General features: G+C 47.8%; 1 protein-coding gene and 1 long non-coding RNA gene across 6 annotated transcripts in view; both read right to left on the bottom strand.

Moving 5' to 3' along the window:
- Positions 1–17,694, bottom strand: part of PDE2A (phosphodiesterase 2A) — a 374,629-nt gene that overhangs the window by 162,320 nt on the left and 194,615 nt on the right. The gene's annotated exons all lie outside the window — the stretch shown is intronic.
- On the bottom strand, positions 1,137–8,203 carry LOC308475445. Its single transcript, XR_013985203.1, has 2 exons — positions 7,327–8,203; positions 1,137–1,434 (listed from the first exon to the last, which is right to left on the bottom strand). It is a non-coding gene; the product is annotated as an uncharacterized lncRNA (long non-coding RNA).

Here is a 17,694-nt window from a genome sequence, read left to right as displayed (position 1 = left end):
CAAAAATATACCACCTGTCTGATAATAAGTGTTGGAAATGTAAAGAGAGTGAAGGAACATTCTTCCACCTCTGGTGGACCTGCCCTAAAGTGAAGGCGTTCTGGGAAATGATTTATAATGAACTGAAAAAGGTATTTAAGTATACCTTCACAAAGAAACCAGAGGCCTTTCTTTTGGGTATTGTCGGCCAAGGGGTGGTAAAGAAGGATTGGACATTTTTTATGTACGCAACAACAGCAGCAAGGATACTTCTTGCAAAGCACTGGAAAGCTCAAGATCTACCCACACTGGAAGAATGGCAGACGCAACTGATAGACTATATGGAACTGGCCGAGATGACCGGCAGAATCCGTGACCTGGGAGAGGAGAGGATGGAGGAGGACTGGAAGAAATTCAAGATTTATTTACAAAAATATTGTAATTTGAGTGAATGTTAAGCAGGATGCTAGATCGTAAATAATTGAGCACCACTAAATTAGATGATTCAAAATGATAAGTGAGATTGAGAAAATACAAACTTTTTTGAGAATTACAAGATTATAAATAAATAGATGGGACATAAGAATGTAAACAAGATGATAAATTGCTGGCAAAAAGTTATAACGATGAAAGTGGGAGCGGGAGATGTGAGGGAGTCCAAAGAAGATGTGAAACTATGTTAAGATATATGCTATATTGCTTATTATATCTATTCTGTATGTTAAACCCTAATAAACATTTATAAAAAAAAAAAAAATAAACCCACTGATGCACCCCCCCCCCCAAAAAAAGGACTTTGGACATGCCTGGTCTAACTTGCTTGTAGCTTCTTCATCAAAGTTACCTCCGCCCCTAAAAGCTGAGTTGTGTTTTGCTTTTTCTCTCGCCCAACTTGTTGAGACAAGATGTCTGTTATTTCTCTCTGTCATCTCTACTCAACCTGTGAATGTCTCCTGCATGAATAAAGCCTTTGAATCCCAGTTGCAAGTGATCATTTCAGTCCAGTTCACCAAGCCGCAAGCTCTCCTAACATCCCATTCATTCCATTAACTCATTCCCAGTGCCCCCTTACCCTGCTCTATAAAAACCATTGTTCAGAATAGCGGGTTGCAAGACCCACTAAGGAAGATACGAATGAAAACAAAAGTCAAAACGGCAACAATTAATTATACATTTATTCATAACCAAATTAAAACTATCTAGTGTAATTCATTAAAGAAAACAAATGAATTGGATGCAGTGGTGTCAGTGAAAGTCATCTACACTTCTAGCTCTCTGCAAGAATCTTGGTTCTCCTCTCTGCATCCTGTAGTAGGGCCATTGGCTCTGAATGACAGCATGCACCAGTGCGCTAATATGGCGTTCTCTGGCCCGCTTTCATTCCTCAACATCATGCCTTCTGTCATTCCAAACCGAGATCACACCTTCCTCCTCGCCAGCTCCATCATTCACACCCTTCAAGGTTTGACAGGAGAAAACAGACAGTGTTTTGCATCCACTACAAATTTACAGTATGGCAGGGAGCGAGCCGCTTCTCTATTAGTTTGGGGGTGGGCGGTGGGGGTAGGGACAGATTGCTTTCATTTCAGCACGTGTCTTCAAAGGCAAGCTCCAATGATGTGCATCTTTTAAGAACATAGGAAGAGCTCGCTGGATCCGGCCAATGGCCTACCTAGTCCAGCATCCTGTCCTCACAGTGGCTGACCAAATAAATGCCTGTGAGAAAACCGCAAGCAGGATTCGAACAACAAGAGCAACTCTCCCCTCCTGTGGTTTCCAGCAACTGGGATTCAGAAGAAGAGTTGCTCTTGGGTTCGAATTCTGCTTGCGGGTTCCCCCCCTGAGTCATCTGGTCGAGCCACTGTGAGAACAGGATGCTGGACTCGATGGGCCATTGGCCTGATCCAGCAAAGGCTCTTCTTGTGCTCAAAAGCCTTCTGTGTCCTCTCAGCCAAAGGGAACCAGACCCTGCCTAACACCACCCTTGCAAATTCCTATCGCGTGGAGAAATGGCGAAGCATGCAACAATATCTGCGTACCATCGGCTGTGGTGAGGACTGCAGGGCCTGCTCCCTTCCAAGGCCTTTTCCAACTGGGCCAGGCCCTCACACACCCAGCTACAAAAGGACTCCTGGGGCAGTGCCTAGAGAGTGGGGCTGGACTCATCTGGAACAAACTCTTGGGGAAGTCCGGGGTTGTTCTGCTATTGCCTCCCTGTTCCAAGTGTCTAATGTGGCTTAAAATGTCCTTAAGCAGTCGGTGGCATCTTAAGCATCTCACAGGGGCCAACCAAATGCCTGCGAGAAAACTGCAAGCAGGATTCAAACACAAGACCCTCTCCCCTCCTGTGGTTTCCAGCAACTGGTGTTCAGAAACATTGCGGCCTCTTCAGAGGCGAAGCAACCTGCTCCAGTACCCGGAGCGGCGCTCGTCCCAGAGGGCGTGGCGTGCGTCCCGGAGGGTGCCGCCTATCAGGGGTCAGTGTCAATTACTTCCTCCTGTGGCAGGGAGTTCCATAGTTTAACAATTTGCATTCTTTTATCTGCCCTGAGTCTTCCAAAATGCAGGTGCATGAGTTCTACTGCTGCGAGAGAAACTTCTCTCCAGCTTCTCTCTCTGGGCCACGCATTTTATTCCCTCCTATCATGTGGCCTGTTACTCGCCTTTTCTCTAACCTGAGAAGTCTCGAATGCTGCAACCTTTCCTTGAGCAAGTGTATTGCATGTTGCAACAGATCCACAATGTGGGGAACATTAATGGCACAAAAATGGAAGCAAGACGAACTGCCGACGAAAGAAGAACGGAGGTTGAAGTTGATGGACTATGCAGAACTGGATAAATTGACAGGAAGGATTTGAGACCTGCGGAATCAGAGATTCTTAGAAGACTGGAGTAAATATATGAATCATCTGAAAAGTAATTGTGACGAACAGATTACGCTAGCAGCATTGCAAAAAGTTTTGTAAAGTGGATTATTTGAAATACTGCAAGAAAGACTATGAAGAGAATTATTAGTTAAGGACAATGAAATGTAATAGGAAATTAAGTAATGCAGAATAAGTGATAAAGAACGGGAAATCATCAGAGGTGTTGACGGAAATCAAAAATATTGTATAAGATGTGAAGATATGTTGTATGACTGTTGGAACTGATATGTTAAAAAATCAATAAAAATGTATATATAGATATTAAAAAAGATCCATAATGTGGGGAGGCTCCTGCATGGATTGATGATGCACAACGCACAAGTCTCCCCACATTATGGATCTATGCAACAGATCCATAATGTGGGATTGTGCGCGTTCAATCCATGCAGGAGCCCCTCCTCCAGGGAGGAAAGCCCCTTCCCCTGCAGACAGAGGGGGGAAGCTCTTCTCACCTGACGGATCGCTCTCTCCATCCCTCGAACATCAGATGCTGCCTCCGTGCAAGAGCTTGTCTGTGAGCCGGGTACACGGAGAGCCACGTGTTCGGGGTCACGGAAAGGCCACGGCAAAATGCCACTAAAATTCAGCGCTGATCACTACCAGAAAGGTTCCCTGCTGCCGGCACCTTTCTTAAAAGGCACTTGCAAGTGAGCGAAGCCGTCGGTTAGCACTGGAAATGTTATTCCGCAGCAGGAAAGCAGCAACAGCAAGCTGTCAGCCCAATCGTCAAGGTTCCCAACAGCTCTCAAAAGTGCATACGCTCAAACGTTTCTCCAGTTAAAATAGGGACAGCGTATTCAGTTGTTGTTGTTGTTGTTAATACTCTGCCCATCTGACTGGGTTGTCCAACATACAGTCATACCTCATGTTACGTTTGCTTCCTGTTATGTTTTTTCAGGTTGCGTCCTGCGGCGACCCGGAAGTACCGGAAAGGGTTACTTCCGGTTTTCACCGCTCACACATGTGCAGTAGCGCCAAATCGTGCTTCGCGCATGTGCACAAGCACCAAATTGCGGCGCGCACCTGTGCAGATACAGCGCTTCAGGTTGCGGGCTTTTCACGTTGCGAATGGACCTCCGGAACGGATCCCGTTCGCAACCAGAGGTGCCACTGTACAGTCGTACCTTGGATCTCGAATGCCTTGGCTCCCGAACAAATCGACTCTCAAACAATTGAAACCTAGAAGTAACTGAATGTCTGGCGGGACTTCTGCAGCTTCCGATTGGCTGCAGGAGCTTCATGCAGCCAATCAGAAGCTGTGCTTTGGTTTCCAAAGGTTTTGGAAGTCGAACAGACTTCCGGAATAAATTCCGTTTGACTTCCAAGGTATGACTGTATATAAAAACATAAGAAACATTAAGCATTTAAAAAGCTGTTTGACAGTGGGACAGATTCCCTCGGGAGGTGATGGACTCTCCTTCCTTGGAGGTTGTTAAGAGGTTGGATGGCCATCTGTCCTGGGTTCTTTAGCTGAGATTCCTGCATTGCAGGGGGGTGGCCTAGATAACCCTCAGGGTCCCTTCCAATTCTACGATTCCCTGGCAGGGAGAGACATTTTGCGGTTCACCTCCGGTGCCCAACTGTCTTGGGTTGGCCCTGATGGTCCCCATATATTTGCTGCCCCCCCCCCCTTTCAGATTTGCAGTTTCACAGGGAGTATGAAATCCTTGAATGCCTGTTTAACCTTTTCTCTAAATGATGCCAGAAACCTGGGAAGGCAATTTGCCAGCATCTTGACTCCGGCACCCGCTGAGAGGCAAAATAGAAAGAAAGAAGGAAGCTTAATTCTTTGTTTTCAAACTTCTGTAACTACTTTCATCATCACCATTAATCATGTGTTGCTTCCGCAGAATTTTCAGCCTGCACAAAAGCGATTTGCCAACCTCCTCTCCGACACCCTCAGAACACAACTCCTTGACAAGTTTCATTAAGTTTCCTAATTTACAGATGAGGAACTGAGAATTGTAAAAACAGAGACATGGAAGGGACTCGCCGGGAGAGCCTGGCTGCTGAATCAGGCCAGTGGCCCACTGAGCCCAACATCCTCTTCTCAAACTGACCGACCACTTGCCCCAAAGCGAAACCCGCAAGCAGGATTCGAACACAACTCTCCCCTCTGGTGGTTTCCAGCAACTGGAATCAAGAGGTGGGAATGCGGGGATAAATTCAAGTCAGTTCACATTTAAAGATCAACCTGCCTCATTCACCCTTCCTGAAATAAAATGCAAACTGAAAGACAGACGCCCTTTGAAATCCGGCCTTTTCTGAATTTTGCAGCACAGTCCTGTAGCTGAGTAATGTGCGCAAAAATGCATATACTTGGGGAACTGTGGTGCAGTGGTTAGAGCGCTGGACTAGGACCTGGGCGAACAGGATTCAAATCCCACTCAGCTATGAAGCCCACTGGGTGGTCTTCTTTCAGCCTAGCCTACCCCACAGGGCTGGTGTGAGGATAAATATGGAGAGAGGCAGAAGAACGACACTTTGAGTTCCTTGGGTGTGAAAGGTGGGATATAACTATGAATAATAAAAATAAATCAAGTGTGTGGTAAAAAGTGTGTGCATATGCTAGTGAAAAAGTAACATACCAAAATATTAGGGGAAATTGCATACCAAAATGTGTCTACTAGAAATCTGCACTAAAATGCTAGTGTTTTGTTTTTTTAAAATGTATTTTGTGTTTTTATATTGTGACTTTATGTTGCGACTACCCTGAGACCTGCGGTTATAGGGTGGTATACAATTTAAATACATGCGTACATTTTCATGAGGACTAGCAGCCCACAGTATAGTTAAAGCTCTGGTTTTCCCAGTAGTGATGTATGGAAGTGAGAGCTGGACCATAAAGAAGGCTGATCGCCGAAAAATGGATGCTTTTGAATTCTGGTGCTGGAGGAGACTCTTGAGAGTCCCATGGACAGCAAGATGATCAAACCTCTCCATTCTGTAGGAAATCAGCCCTGAGTGCTCACTGGAAGGACAGATCGGGAAGCTGAGGCTCCAATACTTTGGCCACCTCATGAGAAGAGAAGACTCCCTGGAAAAAACCCTGATGTTGGGAAAGATGGAGGGCACAAGGAGAAGGGGACGACGGAGGACGAGATGGTTGGACATTGTTCTCGAAGCTACCGGCATGAGTTTGACCAAACTGCGGGAGGCAGTGGAAGACAGGAGGGCCTGGCGTGCTCTGGTCCAGGGGGTCACGAAGAGTCGGACACGACTATACGACTAAACAACAGCAGCAGCAGCCCACAGATGATGCGGAAATGTAGAGGACTGAACTTAACACTGGGGAAATGAGAAACTGGGAGAGCTAAAAACAGATGGATCCACCATCCTTAGAATCAGAGGCCGCATGGTTGAAATGCTTGCTAAAATAGGTGGTCAGTGCCCCCGTTCCCCCCTCCCCCAAGATCAGCCCACATCATTCATGTCACTGGCTGCCACACCCAAAAACATCAAACAACACCTGTGAAGCAAACATGTCCTGTGATGACCCACAGATATAGGCCACAGGATTGTCACTAAAGGTAAAAAAAGGTTTAAAAAGTAAAGGATCCCTGGATCCCAACAATGACTATGGAGTTGTGGCACTCTTCTTGCTTTCAGGCCGAGGGAACTGGCGTTTGTCCACAGACAGCTTTCAGGGTCATGTGGCCAGCAGGACTAAACCGCTTCTGGTGCTACGGAACACTGTGATGGAAACTAGAGCACACAGAAACACCATTTACCTTCCTGCCACAGTGGTACCTATTTATCTACTTGCACCGGTGTGCTTTTGAACTGCTAGGCTGGCAGAAGCTGGGACAGAGTAATGGGAGCTCACCCCATCGTGGGGATTCGAACCACCAACCTTCTGATCGGCAAGCCCAAGAGGCTCAGTGGTTTAGACCACAGTGCCACCCACGTCCCTTAGGGCTGTCACTAGCCCTCGCTGATCCCAGCTATGGTAGTCAGCTGGGCCACTGAGTCGTCTCAAGGGAAAATATTGCTGAATTACCAGCCAGGAGTCGTCCTTTGCAAAGCTCAGCGCCGGAGCACCCGGAGCAGCGCACATGCCGTGCACCTGGGGGCAGGGCGATCACGCCCGGGGGGATTTTGTCACCCCCCCCAGGATGACCCCTGGGGTGGCCCGCCCCCGCCCCCGCCCTCCCCTTCCTACACCCCTGGAAAAGCTTTTCTTCGCCATCCCTTCTTTTCTTTACTTTTTTGGTATGCCATCTTCCCACAGTTAAAACAATGCTCAAGGCAGCTTACAATATGAAAAGACTTACATAAATGCAAATATAGCAAAGTAGTCATAAAAATGAATAAAACTCATTGAAAGCCACATAACCCAACTGAACAATTTCCACATAAAAAGAAAGACACAAAAAGTTAATATCAGCAAAAACTCCCGACCAAACTTCCCCCAAAATACCCCAGTTCTTGCTGGGCAGGCGCTGTCGCCGCAGTCCTGATGAGCCCTGCCAGGCCCTGCCCCAGGCGAAGAGAAACAGTTGCTTTCTCCCCTCCGAAATATCACTGCCCCTTCCACCTTCTCGCCGAAGGTCCGATAGAGTTTCTGTTGCCACGGTGTGATGCCGGTCGCCTAGCAACATCCCGACGAAATTAGTTCTGGAACTATTTATGGGAGGAACAATACTCCCGGCCACCTCGGTTTGGGTGGGTGTGCCTGGGAGGCGGGTGAGAGCGGTGGAAGGTGCCAGGGATCGTTAGGAAAGGAATCGAAAAATATGAGCGTCGGGATCCTAATCCCGACGGATCTCTGGCGCGGCGGCATTTGGAGACGGGTGTACCTCTCTGTTTGCCTCACCTTAGAAAGGTGGGAAAGGTTTGGGAAAGGGCGACCGAAATGATCAAGGCGATGGAGAGAAAAGTTGCAGCATTTGGGATGTTTTAGTAAAGCGGGAAGCAAAATGATAGGAGTTCATAAAACCATGGAGAAAGCAGATTGAGAAAAGGGGTCCCCCCCCCAACATTATAACTGGTGGAAGCTGAATGTTGGAAGAGTCAGCACAAATAGAATAAAGGACACAGTTAACTGTGGAACTCACTGCCACAGGAGGTAGTGGTACCCACCAAGCTAGATGGCTTTAAAAGAGGACTGTACAGTTGGGAGGGACCACAATCTGGTCCAGCCCCCCTTGCAAAGCAGGAATCTCAGCTAAAGCATCTACGACAGAGACCATCTGACTTCTGCTTAAAAGCCTCCAAGGAAGGAGAGTCCACCATCTCCTGAGGGAGACTGTTCCACTGTCAAACAAAGCCACTTCCACCCTGCAAAGGAGGTGGGGTTGCGGAATCCCCAGCTGCGTCACCCCCAATTGGCTAGCTCTGGGGTGTGTGGCCTGCCCTATTTAAGGCAGCTGCAGCTGGGGATCTCCCTTTTTTGCCACCTACCAACTGTTCCTGTTTTCCCGCCCTCCCGCCCTCTAAGGTTCTCGTTCCTTGACCTTGCTATGGACTTCGGTTGGTCGCTGTTGAGGGGCCTGGTAGGAATTTTTTCCACTTGGCAAATTGGCACCAGCCACTTGGTTTTCGACTACCTCATAGCAAATCGTCACAACTTTCTGGTTATTGGCGGTTAGGCATTGGAATAGTTCTGTAGATGGAAAGAGGGGAGGTAGCGCCATCACCTGTCCCGCATATTGAAGGGTGGTCCGGTTAAGGATTCTGGGGGGCGTGGCCCTGTCCGAAGGCATGCCCCCTATCACACGCCCCTATCGCACGCCCCCTATCGGTGACCCCGGGGGAGTTCCTAGTTGATGTGCATCAAAAGGACTCCTTCTACTGGTGGTTAACCCTTCCCGGACTTCAAGCGGACGGGCTGAAGTCAGATATAGTCGGTTAGGACCAATGCCTAAGCCAATACTTGTAACCAATAAAGTTGTGGCCTTTTTTAGCCCATTAACCTTAATAATTGTTTCATGTGTCTTTATTTCCACTGGGGGGGGGGGGACGTGCCACGCAACTCTTAGTGTCAGAAGGGTTTTCCTGATGTTTAGTTGGAATCTCCTTCCTTCTGACTTGAAGCCATGGGTTCGAGTCCTACCCTCCAGAGCAGGAGATGACTATTGATGGCTCCTAGTCATGGTGGCTCTGCTCTGCCTCCACAGTCGGAGGCGGCAATGTTTCTGAATGCCAGTTGCTGGAAACTGCAGGACGGCTCTTGTGTTCGAATCCTGGTTGTGAGTTTCTCATAATGGGTTGGCCCCTGTGAGAACAGGATGCTGGACTGGTGAGGCCACTGGCTCTTTTGAGGTTCCCGTGTGGAATGAAGTCCCCTTGTCTCATGCAATACTCCGCTCCTTCTTGACGGAAAGCTTTGCCACCGAAAATGAACTCCTTTGCTCTCACATACTGCCAGCCAGCTGCTGCTGCTGCTGCTGTTGCTCCCAGCCACCACCTGACGGAAAGTGTATCTGATCTACCCTGTCAGCTCTTTGAAATGAAGTGTCCCGCACTGCCGTGAATTGAAAGGAAACATGAAAACGGCAACTCCCAAAGGGGAGCGATGAGGAAACAAAGCCCTGAGACATGCCTGTCAACAGCCGGTTCTTGCAAAAAAGGCTGTGAACAGAGAAGATCCACTGGCATCAAGAGGCCAAGCCTGCGGGAAGCGTGGGACAGAAGAACCAGCCAAGGGGATACTTCTGGATCTGACCCCGTCACTGTTGACTCAGCCAGCCACAATGGCTAGGAGGGCCTTTTCCCAGTTCTGGCTAGTACACCAGCTACAACCCCTTTCGGATGAAGATGTCCTGGTCGTTGTACACCAAAGAATCACAGAACTGTAGAGTTGGAAGGGACCCCAGGGGTCATCTAGTCCAACCCCCTGCAACCCAGGAATGCATGCTCTGGAAACGTCCAGGCTGGACTACCGCAATGCACTGTGCGTGGGGCCACCTTTGAAGATGACTCAGAAATTTGGTCCTAAATGGAGTTCTATGTTGAACTCATACAATCCCCATTTTTTAAAAGGTTGCACCAGTTGCCAGCTCATTTTCAGACCCAATTCAAGGTGCACATATTGGTGTCGAAAGCCCTAAACCAGAGGTCAGCAAACTTTTTAAGCAGGGGACAGGTCCACTGTCCCTCAGACCTTGCGGGAGGCAGGACTATATTTTGAAAAAAAATAAAATGAACAAATTCCTATGCCCCACAAGTAACCCAGAGATGCATTTTAAATAAAAGCACACATTCTACTCATGTAAAACCACCAGGCAGGCCCCACAAATAACCCAGAGATGCATTTTAAATAAAAGGACACATTCTACTCATGTAAAAACACGCTGATTCCCGGACTGTCCTTGGGCTGGATTGAGAAGGTGATTGGGCCGGATCCTGCCCCCAGGCCTTAGTTTGCCTACCCATGCCCTAAACGACTCAGGCCCCAAATATCTGAAAGCCCACCTCCTTCCCTATAGATGACTGTTTCTCAACCTTGCATCCTCAGCTGTTGTTGGACTACAAATCCCATCATCCCTGACTGCTTGTTCTGCTAGCAAGGGATGTTGGGAGTTGTAGCCCGATGACAGCTGGGAACCCAAGTTTGAGAAACACTGCTAGACCCTCTCAGGTGCTGAGATTGGCAGAGGGCGGCCTCTTGGTAGTTCTTCCACCCTTAGAGACTTAGGGGGGCATCCCAGGAGGGGGGCATTCTCTGTGGCAGCCCCTGTGGACCTCCTTCCCCATGGAGTTCCCCACCAGGAAGAACTTTCTGAGGTTGGATAGCCACCTCTCATGGATGCCTTTAGCTGAGAGTCCTGCATCGCAGGGGGTTGGACTAGATGACTCTCAGGGTCCTCTTCTATAGTCTTCTATAGCCTTTATAGCCCTATACAGCCTAGGACCCTCGTACCTACGGGACTGCCTCTCCTGGTATGTCCCACGGAGGACCTTATGGTCTTCAGACAAAAACATCTTGGAGATCCCGGGCCACAGGGGGGTTAGGCTGGCCTCAACCAGAGCCAGGGCCTTTTCAGCTGTGGCCCCGATCTGATGGAACGCTCTGTCATGAGACTAGGGCTCTGCGGGACTTGACATCTTTCCACAGTGCCTGCAAGACAGAGCTGTTCCACCAGGCCTTTGGCCAAGGCACAGTCTGACCCCCTCCTTCTGTAATCCTCATAGAACTCTAGCCCAATGGTTGCCATTAATTTGATTCTGAACTGATTTTAGAATGTATTTCAATTAATTGATTGTGATTTTATGTAAACTGTGGTTTTCTTTACTGTTGTCTGAGCCTGGCTTCAGCTGGGGAGAGCGGGACATAAATAAAATGTTGTTATTATGATGATGATGATGATGAAGAAGAAGAAGAAGAAGAAGAAGCACACAACTGGGGGTGCAGTGCAAGTCAGGCCCTGCCTGAGACCTTCTATCCCCTTGCCCCACAGAGGAGGAGGAGGAAAGGATTAGCACATCCTCTGGCCCAGGAACCTTCTGAAGTCCAGCAAATAGCAGGACCACCAAGCATGCTCTAAAATTATTTGGTGAAACAGCTCCACAAGGACGTTCCTCTACCAGCTTTGCTGACCCATCTCTGGTCTGATGATGGATCCAGACTTCCAGAAGGGAATCAAGTGGTTTTATTTGTATTGCATGGCCTCCCACAGCAACGGGGAAGCCTCGGGAAGGGACCACCAATAACCTTTGCCATCGCCCAGCTCATTTGGCCATGTGTGTGTGTGTGTGTGTGTGTGTGTGTGGCAGCAGTCCTGAAGAACATGCAATCCGGCCCCTTTCTCTCTCCAAGGCAGCCTCCCTACTGATTTCCTGATTCAATGCCATTTTCTTGACCCACGGACCATTAAATTGAAAGAACATGAGAAGCATCACCCGGCCTTGCTTTTAATGGAGAAGGGACCCCCCCTTGCTCCCCAAATGGCCAGGAATACCATTCTTACATTTCGTTTTTTCTTCTTTTCCAGCCGTTGAAGCATTGCACGTTGATACGAAAAAGCTATTTTTTCACAAATGGAAGGAAGACCTACAAAGAGCAACTACAGCAAGTTCTGGGACAGAACAAGCCAAACTTTACTAAGTTGTCGCCTCATACGCCAGCCAGGAAGTCAAAGAATCATAGCAGTGTAGAGTTGTAAGGGACCTCCAGGGGTCATCTAGTCGAACCCCCTGCAATGCAGGAATCTCAAGCATCCATGACAAAGGGCCATCTAACCTCTGCTTAAAAGCCTTCAAGGAAGGAGAGTCCACAACCTTTGGAGGGAGTCCATTCCACTGTCAAACAGTTCCTACCGTATTTTTTCCCTTGGTTTTTTTTTTTTTTTAAATTATTTATACTTTTCAAGTTTATACATTTCACTAATTTTACAATCCTTTTGACATTTCAAAAACTGGCTTCCTCCCCCCTCTTTCTGCAGTTCCTTACATTTATTTTTAACATCTTCTGCATATCCAAATTAACTTAATTTGCTGATTTATTCATCTTCTTTAAATACATCTTCTTCAGAACCTGCAGGTTATTACAATAGTCCTGCCAATCTTTTTATCTGTTTACCATTTATCTGGAAATATTCAATAAACTATTTCCTTTATTTTATATATATATATAAAAGTTATCTTGATTTCTTATTCTTCTGGTAAGTTTTGCCATTTCTGCATATTCCATAAGTTTTTGTATCCGTTCTTCCTTTGCTGGGACTTCTTCCTCTTTCCATTTTGGGGCAAGTAACATTCTTGCTGCTGTAGTAGCATACATGAATAAATCTCTATATAATTTAGGTAGTTCTGTCCCTATAATTCCCCAAATTCTCTTCTTCCTTTCTCTTACAGTATTGCACAGTACGGCTTATGAACATGGTTGTACATGGGGCAGGGACTTTTCCCACTTGCTTCTTCTCTTGAGATTGGACCAGGTTGACTCATCAGAATGATAAACATAGAATTATAGAATCATAAAGGTACAGGGACCCCTGACCATTAGGTCCAGTCATGACCGGCTCTGGGGTTACGGCGCTCATCTTGCTTTACTGGCCGAGGGAGCCGGCGTACAGCTTCTGGGTCATGCGGCCAGCATGACTAAGCTGCTTCTGGCGAACCAGAGCAGCGCACGGAAACGCCGTTTACCTTCCCACTGGAGTGGTACCTATTGCTCTACTTGCACTTTGACATGCTTTCGAACTGCTAGGTGGGCAGGAGCAGGGACCGAGCAATGGGAGCTCACCCCATGGCGGGGATTCAAACTGCCAATCCAAGAGGCTTAGCGGTTTTGACCACACTGCCACCCGCGTCCCATATAATTGTATAAAATGCCCACAGGACAGGGCGTTTTTATGGGGCAGTGCCTCAGAAAGCCTTGAAGATGCTTATTTTACCTAAAAAGCTGAGCACCGTTTAAATGCAGAGCTTCTCTGCGGGTTCTTTTCCAAGACACCTGTGCGAAAACAGGATATGACGCTGGTGACAAGTGCTGTCCCAGACATGAAGGCATCCTTGCAAGGCAAGGGCCAGAGTCAATCCACACCTCAGCTCATCTGACAAAGAGGAGAGACTCAGAATTAATCAGTGGCTGCCAGCCAAACAGGAGGGGCTCTCTGCATTATTGCCACTGCGGCAGGCCACATAATCTGCTCCCTTCTCTTACCCTTTGACGGCATCCCAGCAGTGTAGTAGCAGAGAGTGTAACAGCGCCGTGTCAGTGTCACTTCCCTCTGACACCTCTGAAGGGCCGAGACGGAGGAGTTCAGCTGCCAGTTATGGGATGCGACGCACTGACATCTCCCCCACCCCACCCCCTCCTGCCGGCATGTGTCACTCAGGAAATGACATCTTCCTGCTCTGTTTGCTGATGAAAGGAGGCAGGAGGATGATGCAGGCAAGGTGGAACTCCCATCCACAGGTGCGCTAAACCCAACTCACAGGTGACAGAATTGCAAGGGACCCCCAAAGCTCATCTAGCCCAACCCCATACAAGGCGGAAATCACAGCTAATGGAAATCCAGATGTGATCGTCACGGTGTGGTTCATGGGTGATCGAATTCCCGGCAGGGGACATCAGGACCGAGGGCAAGATGGTGGGGTGGGAGCAAGAACGGGGGTCCAGAAGCCAGGAGTCAGGAAGCCAAGAGTCCGAGGGTCAGAGAGCCAGGAGTCAAGAAGCCAAGGGTCCAAGGATCAAGAAGCAAGGAGTCAAGAAGCCGAGGTTCAAGGATCAGGAAGCAAGAAGCCCAAGGCAGGAAGTGTGTTGCTGTGGCAAAGAGCCAAGGGGAAATGCTGACCTTATATCCCTTCCCGGCTCTTGCCACCAAGTGCTGTGAGTTACCAATCGGCCTCACCTGTGGGGTTGCACCTTGCCTCTTCAGAACAAACTTAGGAAGGCCCCAGTCCTGCAAAGTCCCACTGGTCACAGGGCCTGGCTCCTGAACGCACTCCAGACAATGCTTCTCCTTCCTTTCAGCTGAGAAATCGCCACCTTCCTGCTAGGAGTCAAGGAATGTACCGAATTCTTTCGTGTATAAGACACCCCCGATTTTGGGGGACTCATATTTAAGAAAATGGGGGGAGATAACTCAGAGTTGTTGAGCTATTTTGGGGGGGGGAGGATTGACAAAAACGGCTTGCCTGCACGCAGCGCAAAACTCGCCTGCCCCCTCGCTGGCAGAAGCTGCCAATCGCCCGCCCAATTGCCGTAGCGTCAGCCAATCAACACCAGCCCATGACGCAGCAACCAATAACACGCCCAACAGCTGCTGACAGCCATGGCAGCAGTCAATCAAATGTCCACCCTATGCACTATCCATGTATAAGACGACCACCACTTTTTAGAATAACTTTGGAAGACAAAATCCTAGTCTTATACAGTAGTACCTTGGGTTAAGAATTTAATTCATTCTGGAGGTCCGTTCTTAACCTGAAACTGTTCTTAACCTGAGGTACCACTTTAACTAATGGGGCCTCCCGCTGCTGCCACCGCGCGATTTCTGTTCGCATCCTGAAGCAAAGTTCTTAACCCGAGGTACTATTTCTGGGTTAGCGAACTCTGTAACCTGAAGCATCTGTAACTTGAGGTGCCACTGTACACGGAAAAGTACGGTACATTATTCATTCATTCATTCATACCCCGCCCATCTGGCTGGGTTTCACTCTGACTGGCTTCCAACAAAATATTAAAAATACAATAAAACACCAAACATTAAAAACCTTCCCTAAACAGGGCTGCCTTCAGATGTCTTCTAAAAGTCAGACAGTTGTTTCTTTCCTTGACATCTGATGGGAGGGTGGGCACCACCACTGAGAAGGCCCTCTGCCTAGTTCCCTGTAACCTCACTTCTTGCAGGGAGGGAACCGCCAGAAGACCCTCGGAGCTGGACCTCAGGGTCTGGGCATTGTTTGATACCCCCCCCCCATTGCACCATGTTAATAGACTGTGCTACCTCCAACACCCATCACTAAGTGATAGGGGAAGCCAACTCTTTGCTGGGGATGAGCAAATCTGCTTATTTTGGTTTTTCTCAGTTTTTCATCTTTCCAGGCTTAAACTCAGTTCACTGACCAATTCAGTTTGGTTTTTTTAAATTGACACGAAAAATTCACCAGCGTTTTCCTGCGAATTTCTCCAATGCTGAGGTTCCCACTGGGGGAACAGCCCACGGGGGGGGGGGCAGCAATTTGATTTTTAAGAAGGGCAATTTGAGAATGAGTTAAACCAAGCTAAAGACCTTTTAGGCTTCCTCCACGTGAATAGGAGTTCACTTTTTGAATAATAAGAATTATATATCACAAGGAGGGGGCATCAGGATTTTAGAGTTGCTTAGGTGATGCATTTGTGTCCAATTTTGCCTAAGCAACACATTTTTTGGACAGCAAGATCCCCTAATACGATGCATTTTTTCTATATGCTCCACAATCAATGTGTTTTTATCTACACTTTGTCCCAGGAGATGCATGTTTCCCTGCATGTTTTGAACGGAGAAACCCACATCTCCTATAATATATGAAAACAGCAACACCATTTTTGTGTTTCTGGCTGTCAATCTCCGGTTGCAACGTTTGGCCAGTTAGCAGGCTTACTTCAGAACTAAAAGCTGAGAATCGCCTCCAGGCTGCCCAACTTTCCTTCTAAGAGGAGTTGTACGTCAAGAAAACATGCACATAAGTCTTATTCCCTCGGCAAAAAGAATCAATACCAAAGGGCTTGTCCCTGCTTTCGCTTGTGCCATGCCTAGAAAGTGAAGGTCTGAGCCGTTTTCCCCTTGCTCTGCTCCTTTCCAAGGGAAAACCCACTCCTTAGTGATAGATTGAAAAAATGCAGGAAGAACCAGATGCACAAATATAAGATGGGGAGATCTGGCTTACTAGTAATACAGGTGAAAAGGATCTGGGAGTCTTAGTAGACCACAAGCTTAACGCAACAGTGTGATGCAGCAGCAAAAAAAAAAGCTAACACTATTCTAGGCTGCCTCAACAGAAGGCTAGTGTCCAGATCAAAGGAAGGAATAGCCCCACGATTCTGCCTTGGTCAGCCCACACCTGGAGTCCCGTGTCAAATTCTGGGCACCACAATTTAAGAAGGATGTTGACAAGCTGGAAGGTGGGCAGAGGAGGGAGACCAAGATGATCAAGGGTCTGGAAGGCAAGCCTGATGAGGAATGGTTGAAGGAGCTGAGTATTTTTCCCCTGGAAAAGAAGAGGCTGAGAGGAGATGTGATAGCCACCTTCAAATATCTGAAGGGCTGTCACATGGAAGAGGGAACATGCTTGTTTTCTCCTGCTCTGGAGGGTAGGACTCGAACCCATGGCTTCAAGAAAGGCAATTCAGACTAAACATCAGGAAGAACTTCCTGACAGTAAGAGCTGTTTGACAGTGGACCAGTCTCCCTCTCAGTAGGTGGTGGGCTCTCCTTCTTGGAGGCTTTTTAAGCAGAGCTGGATTGAGGTTTGATGTGACCTTCAGCTACTGAAGGTAATGGGCCCCTTTATATGTCCAGCTGTCCTTTGTCAACAACAAACTTTTTTGTGTGTTTTTTTGTGTTGAATATATGCTAGATGGTAATTTATGGACCTAATAGGTATCTAAAGCCATTTGCACATGTTGCCGTGCAACCAGTCCATGCAGAATGTAGGCACCCTATATATAGAAAGGAGCAAACCAGTGATATTTGAGGGAGCAGGCTAGCAGGCGGGGCCCATGACTTACATCCTAGGAGCCTACACAACACAAAACGCTGTTGCTGTATGTAGGTTTTACTTTATTTGCTTTTTATCTTAGATTTTGGAAATGTACACCCAGTTTCTTTTCCTTTAAATTTTTTGGGGGTCCCCAAGAGAGTGGGGCCCTAAGCTATAGCTTGTTTAGCTTATACGTAAATCCGGCACTGGTTTTAAGTGGAGGTCATCTGCCATGGATGATTGAGTTGCCATGCAGGGCAGGGACAAGATGACTCTTCCCTTCCAACACTTTTTAAATTCTATGTTCTCAGGTCTATTGCCGCTCACTCTGCTGAGGTCTCTGTATTGCTGGGGGATGGACTAGGAGTAGCTACTCCTTGGGGTCCATTCCAACGCTACATTTCTATGATTCTATAAAATGTCAATATGAGGAAAACCTGAATTGCTGTTTGCTCTGATTGAGCACTAAAGAGCAGTTTCTCCTGGGGGAAAAGAGGGCATGCGGATAAGCACCAAGTTTCACTTTAGCCGGGGACTGCCTCGGTTTCCCCAGTGGGGGAGAATCGATCCCTGGCCATTTGGAAAGCACGCAGGTTAACTAATCACCACCAAAGCAATTTCAGGTGCTTGGCTGGCAGTGGCTGGATAAACCGAC

This window comes from Podarcis pityusensis (genome assembly GCF_964106645.2).
Source record: "Podarcis pityusensis genome assembly, chromosome: 4".
Lineage (NCBI taxonomy): Eukaryota > Metazoa > Chordata > Lepidosauria > Squamata > Lacertidae > Podarcis > Podarcis pityusensis.
The sequence above is the reverse complement of the archived record's forward strand: the minus strand, read 5'-3'. Positions and strand labels throughout refer to the sequence as shown.